This window comes from Triticum aestivum, chromosome 2A (assembly GCF_018294505.1).
Source record: "Triticum aestivum cultivar Chinese Spring chromosome 2A, IWGSC CS RefSeq v2.1, whole genome shotgun sequence".
In the NCBI taxonomy this organism is placed as follows: domain Eukaryota; kingdom Viridiplantae; phylum Streptophyta; class Magnoliopsida; order Poales; family Poaceae; genus Triticum; species Triticum aestivum.
The window spans coordinates 279,296,943-279,304,503 of NC_057797.1; positions in this window are offsets into that span (position 1 = coordinate 279,296,943).

A 7,561-nucleotide genomic window follows, 5' to 3' on the forward strand; every position below is an offset into this window, starting at 1 on the left:
GTTCACATGCGTACAAAATTTATGATTTCCTTTGCCACGAGCTCTCAGGGTGTCTGAACGGCACACAAATTTTCACGCGCCTTGCGGACATGACTATCTTCGATCCCACAAATTTTCAGATTTTTTTGATTTTTTTTGCTATTTTTTTCTGGGTGGTCAAAGTCCTTTGACCGGACGGTAACGGCGCAAAAGGGCATTTCTATAAGTGACACTAACGGCGGAGGGGCAAAACTGAGCGTACCTAAAAATTAGGGGCAAAACTGAGTAGTGGGTTCGAGTTAGGGGCAGAACTGGAATTGCCTAACATCTGAGTTGTGAAGATTGCCTAACTTGCGACTTATGCCTTCAAAGCGATTATGTCTCTAAGTCGTGCCTCGACACGTGGGAGCTATAGTCGCATCGAGGGTGTTACAAGGCCATCTAATACGATAACAGCAGAAGGCTTGGAAGCTAAAGTGAGTCCATTAAATCCGACGGCAAAGCTGAGCTGCATGGCAACGACCTAACGAACCTTACTCCTCGTCTGAAAAGTCTGCAACATAATACGTTGCAGCCCGAAAACGGGTCCGCACATGCAATATGCTGGCAATATAACACAGTAGAGCAAGAACTGAATAATGCTATCACTAAATGCATATTTGGCTGGTGGAAAGCTCTATGGTTATAGTTTTTGCGACAAGCCAATTTTTCCGTACAACAAAGAAATGGATTTTAATTTAACTATCATGGTAGTCGAACAACATTGAGAAGGTTCCTCCAACTCAATCCCAATTAAAGTGATTAACATCCCAACAATAATAATTAAGAATGATGAGATACATGTGATAACCCAAATACTAGATACTCAAGAATTGTCCATAACCGGGAACACCGCTAACCATGATTAGATTATACACTCTGCAGAGGTTTGTGCACTTTTCCCCACAAGACTCGATCGCCTCCATTGGATTTCTCGCACTACAAGGTGTTTGAGAGACGGATGACTGAGACACAGTCTTTCAGAAACATTAACTCTCTACTCCGGACATACCATACCAAACCTACATCCCACTACCTGCTGATCTGCCTCTTCAAGAGCTTCACATAACTTACTAAACTATGCTAGAGCCCATAATAGCCTGTGGCTGCACATGGAAGTTTCTAGCATGAATCATCTCAGTTCCCTTTGAGCCTGGGTGGCGGTCCATAGGTAGATCACACGGGTACTCCGGGATTTCCAAAAAAATACAGACAACACTGGGTACACCAGGTGCCTCAATCCACCCAGATGTTAATTTAAGTTGCCACCATAAGTTGAACCATTAATTAACAAACTCACATCTGTCATGGATTTCACTCAAACACAAACCACGTCGACGAGCATAGCATAGCATAGCAATATAAGCAACGCGTAGAAGTAACTCCCAACGGTTTGAATGTAACAGGGTAATAGGTTCTACCTCATCAACTACTTCCCAACCCGCATGTTAATGACATCCTAATCATGCAATGTTTCAGGATTGGAACTAATGCATAAAAACTGGGTGATAAAAGGGATATGATCAAAGTGTTACTTGCCTTGCTGACGGTCTGCGAAACCTAGGGACTCGTAGTAGCACGTTTCGCACTCCAGGTGTTCTATCGCAAACAAACAATAACATGCATAAGCAAAAAGCAAATATGCTCAAGCAGAACTCAAATAAAAGAGGTTGACCAGATGGTTCAACTTAAGAACTCCGGTTTGCAAAAAGAATCAAATCAAACGGAGCAACGAAACTCAAATGGCGAAAGAAAGAAGCTTCGTTTACTAATCTGAACCTAGGTCAAAATTTTATAGTAGAAAAAACTTATTTAAGTTGGTTAAACGGAAAGAGGGTCTCGAGACGAAGATCTAGGCGCTTGAATTGCCTGATTCCGACTAACGAGCGAAAAGATAAACAGAAACTAAGATCGGATCAGAAATCGCGATCAGAAAACTCGCGGAATAAATCCGATAAAAGAAGACTAACGAACAAACTAACGAACGAGAGTTCGTTAGCTGTAACTAACGGACGAAAACCGTTCAGTAAAACGGATGTATGGACGAACATCCGCTAACTAGAAGAACCAAGAAAAACCGGCGATCCAAAAAAACAAATCTAGAGTTTTCTAAAAAAACCGAACGGTTCTTAAAAAAACCGGCGGCTCGGATCCGGCGGCTACCTCCGGCGAGGGGCTCCGGCGAGGTGAGGTGGCGGCGGCGGCGGCAGCGGTGCGGGGCGCGGCAAGCGGCGGCGGCGACTAAGCGCGGGCAGCGGGGTTGGCGCAGGGCGGCGGTGGTGGTGGTGGTTTGCGGCGGCAGGGGTGGCTGCTATATAAAGGGCGGGGCGGGGCGGCTTGCTTGGAGGAGGGGCAAGCGGCGGCGGCGACGGAGTCCGGCTTGGACTCCTAGTCCGAGCAGCGGCGGCTACGGGCCGGCCTGGCTCGGCTGGGCCTTAGGCCCAGTCGGGCGCGGGAACTTTTTTTTTAAATAATTCCGCCGACATAAATAAAATCCTAGAAAAAGAAATAAGAATCTAAAAATACCAAAATAAATTTTCATCATCTAAATAAAATATTTAGAACGAGATGAACATTTTCTTGGCCCTCAAATGCAACTTTGAAAACATGCAATTTTTCTAATGCAAACAAACAATTGCAATAAAATCCAAATAAAACAAATATTTGATTTTAATATTTTTCCTCCTATATTTCAATTATCTTGGAGAAGTCATATTATCTCCTCTCATATATTTTAATATGAAATATTTTTGGAGAGAAATATAATTAAACCAAAATCCTCGTTTTAGATTTGATAAAAATCAAATATGAAAACCGGGGAAATCCCCAGCTCTCTCCGAGGGTCCTTGAGTTGCTTAGGATTTCAAGGATTGCGAGACGAAATGCAAATAAAATATGATATGCATGGATAACTATGTATAACATTCCAAATTGAAAATTTGGGATGTTACAAACCTACCCCCTTAAGATGAATCTCACCCTCGAGATTCGAGTTGTCTAGAAAATAGGTGTGGGTGGTCTTTGCGAAGATCATCCTCTCGTTCCCAGGTGGCTTCGTCCTCGGTATGGTGGCTCCACTGAACTTTGCAAAACTTGATAACCTTACTGCGGGTGACTTTGCTGGTAAACTCAAGAATCTTAACTGGCTTCTCCTTGTAAGTCAAATCACTGTCCAACTGAATTGCTTCCAAGGGTAGTATATCTCTTAACGATATATCGGCCATCTCAGCATGACACTTCTTCAGCTGTGAAACGTGAAACACATCATGAACCCCTGACAATCCCTTGGGTAATTCCAACTTGTAGGCAACTTCTCCCATCTGTTCCAAAACACGATACGGTCCTACAAATCTCGGAGCTAATTTCCCCTTAACTCCAAAATGTTTCACTCCTCGCAAGGGAGATACTCGTAGATATACTCTGTCTCCAATTTCATAGGTTACCTCTTTGCGTTTTGAGTCTGCATAACTCTTCTGCCTAGACTGGGCTATCTTCTGTCTATCACGAAACAATTTAACCTTCTCCTCAGACTCCTTGATCAAGTCTGGTCCAAACAACTGTCGGTCTCCTACCTCGTCCCACATCAAAGGTGTTCTGCACCTGCGTCCATACAGGGCTTCAAACGGTGCCATCTTCAAACTGGCTTGGTAGCTATTGTTGTATGAGAACTCTGCGTAAGGCAAATTGTCATCCCAACTAGATCCATAATCTAGCGCACACGCTCTCAACATGTCCTCCAAAATTTGGTTCACTCTCTCGGTCTGTCCATCTCTCTGTGGGTGAAAAGTTGTACTGAACTCCAACCTAGTCCCCAAAGTCTGGTGTAACTGATGCCAAAACTTTGAAGTAAACAGTGTTCCTCTATCTGATATGATGGTCCTCGGAACTCCATGCAGACATACGATCCTGGACATATAAATCTTGGCCAACTTTTCACTGGTATAAGTGGTTTTCACTGGGATGAAGTGAGCCACTTTGGTCAAGCGATCAACTACTACCCATATGGAATGATATCCTCCTTTAGTCCAGGGCAATCCAGTGATAAAGTCCATGCCAAGTTTATCCCACTTCCATTCGGGTATGGGCATAGGTTGTAATAGTCCTGCTGGCTTTTGATGTTCTTCCTTCACTCTCTGACATACATCACATACGGCTACATACCCGGCAATATCCTTCTTTATACCAGTCCACCAGAAACGTTCCTTCAAATCCAGATACATCTTGGTGTTTCCAGGGTGTATCGAGTATGGTGAGTCATGAGCCTCTTGAAGTATTAACTTCCTGATCTCCTGGTTATTGGGCACATAGACTCAGTCCTCAAACCATAGGGTATCGTGCTCATCTTCACGAAAACCTTTGGCCTTTCCTTTCCTCAACTTCTCCTTTATCTCAGCAATCTTGTCTAGCAATGTCGACTGGACCTCCATTGTTGCAACGAATCCTCTAGGAATAATCTCGAATCGAAGTTCCATGATATTCTATGCTAACTCCTTCGGCAGTCCGTTACTTTCAAGGATATTAGCATAACTCTTCCTGCTCAAGGTGTCTGCTATGACATTGGCCTTTCCTGGGTGATAGTGTAGCTTCATATCATAATCCTTGATAAGCTCCAACCATCGCCTTTGTCTAAGGTTCAGTTCCTTCTGGGTGAAGATGTACTTCAAACTCTTATGGTCCGTGTATACATCACATCGGTTTCCAATAAGGTAATGCCTCTAGGTCTTCAATGCATGCACTATGGCTGCTAACTCCAAATTATGCGTGGCATAGTTCAACTCATGAGGTTTCAATTGTCGTGAGGCATATGAAACAACTCTTCCATCCTGCATAAGTACACATCCAAGTACTAAGCGAGAGGCGTCGCAATACACTTGGAATTCCTTATGTATATCCGGCAGTGTTAGCACTGGCGCTATAGTTAAACATTTCTTCAACTCCTGAAAACTTGCCTCGCAATCTTCTGTCCATTTAAACTTAGTATCCTTCTTTAACAGTTCAGTCATTGGCTTCGCAATCTTGGGAAAAATATTAATGAATCTCTGATAGTAACCCGCGAGTCCGAGGAAACTGCGGATCTAGCTAACTGAGGTGGGTGCCAACCATTCAGTGACTGACTGAATTTTGCTGGGGTCTACTGCTATACCTTCTCCCGATATAACATGTCCAAGGAACCCGACTTCCTTCAACCAAAACTCATATTTGCTAAACTTAGCATACAACTGGTGTTCCCTGAGTTTCCCGAGAACTAAGCGCAAATGCGAGTTTTGCTCCTCCTCGTTCTTCGAGTATACCATAATATCATCAATAAACACCACAACAAACTTGTCCAAATATTCCATGAACACCTTGTTCATCATGCTCATGAAATAGGCAGGGGCATTAGTCAGTCCAAATGACATGACCATGTACTCGTATAATCCATACCACGTTGTGAACGCTGTCTTGGGTATATCCTTCTCTCGAATCTTCAACTGATGGTATCCCGATCTCAAATCAATTTTTGAAAACACCTTAGCTCCTTGGAAATTATCAAATAGATCGTTGATCATCGGCAGTGGGTACTTATTCTTAATCGTCACCTCATTCAAGGCTCGATAATCTACAACCATCCTTAGGGATTTATCCTTCTTCTCATCCAAAAGCACATAGGCTCCCCAAGGTGATGAACTTCTTCGAATGTATCCTTTCTCTAATAACTCCTTGATCTGTTTCTTGATTTCCTCCAAATCATTTGCGGGCATCCGATAGGGTCTCTTGGATATTGGCCATGTTCCTGGCAACAGCTCTATCAAAAACTCAATGTCTCTATCCGGTGGCATGCCTGGTAACTCCTCTAGAAAAACATCCGGATAATCCTTCACTACAGGCACTTCCTCCTGAACAACTTCCGTAAGGGCATTCACTTGGCTCCTCCTACGCACATGCCTAGACACATACTTAATCCTTTTTCCCTCCAGGGTGGTAAGATAAATTGACTTACTAGCATAGTTAATACTTCCTCCAAACTTTGACATCCAGTCCATACCTAACATCACATCCAATCCTTGTGACTCCAAGATAATTAGGTCGGACAGAAAAACATGTGTGCCAACGGTTAAGGGTATCTGGTCGCACCATCGGCTAGTCATATATCCTGCTCCGGGTGAGCTTACTAACAGAGGGGTCCTAAGGGTTTGGGTTGGTAGTTTAAACTTATCCACAAATCCCCTTAATATGTATGAATGCGATGCACCAGTATCGAAAAGAACAAGAGCGGTAAATGACTTAACTAGAAACTTACCTATTACCGCGTCCAGCTCCTCTTCAACCTCCTCCACGTTAACGTGGTTCACATGTCCTTTGTTGAATGGATTGGGTTTCTTCCCGGCGCTCCCATTTCCGTTCCCATTCTTTCCTTCAGGGCACTCCGTGGCGTAGTGTCCAGTCTTCCCACATTTGAAACAAGTAATGTGACTTAGATCTCTTTTGGCGGGTGTGGCTGGATTGGGGCGGTTCTGATTATTGTTGGCTCTGTTCCCATTCCCATTCTTAGAACCGTTGTGGTTATGAGATACTCCTCCAATGTGGTTGTGACCTCCATGGTTATGAACAAGTCCTCCCGAATTCGGGGTTAGGCAAGGCTTCTGCTGAGCTCCTGAGTTATACTTCCCTTGTCCATACTTTCTCTTGCGGCTCTCAATTTGCTGCTGCTTCCCTTCAATCATGAGAGCCTTATCTACCAACTCCTGGTAGTTGTCGAAGGTTGCTACCATCAACTACATGCTCATCTCATCATTCAACCCTTCCATAAACTTCTCCTACTTCGCGGCATCTGTGGCCGCATCATCAGGGGCATAGCGTGATAACTTGCTAAAATGATCCACGTACTGAGCCACAGTACGGTTCCCCTGGCGTAGGTTGCGGAACTCCTGCTTCTTCATCTGCATAGCTCTAGTTGAGACATGGGTCGTGCGGAAAGCTTGCTGAAATTGGTCCCAAGTGACGTTGGCTATGGGAAAAGTGGTTGTGTAATTCTCCCACCATGATGCTGCCGGTCCATCCAACTAATGTGTGGCAAAACGCACCTTCTCAGCATCAGTGCATCCCGCAGTGGTCAACTCCCTTCCAATACGGCATCAGCAACTATTGGCTCAGTGCTACTAGAAAACACCGGCGGTTGTAACCTTAGAAAACAGGCTAGGTTGTCCACTAGCGGCAGGTTGTTGTTGTTGTTGTTGTTGTTGTTGTTGTTGTTATTGCCCTGGTTCTGGACTAGCAATTGCATCAAAGTATTCTGCCGCTGGATCAACTGGGTGAGCTCCGGTGGGAAAGCAAAACTGGTGTCACGTCTCGGAGGCATCTGATGGGTTTAGATGGAAGAGATCAGAATAGAAAAGGGGTCTCATGAGAAAACACTACCCATATGCACATGAGACAAGCACAAACATTTCACTCAATCAATCAAGCAAGGGCATACAAACGGTCTAGGACAATCGCAAAGTGCTCATCTATTACTAATTACATGGGGGAAAACTACTAATATTTGGTGGTCATCTAGAAATTT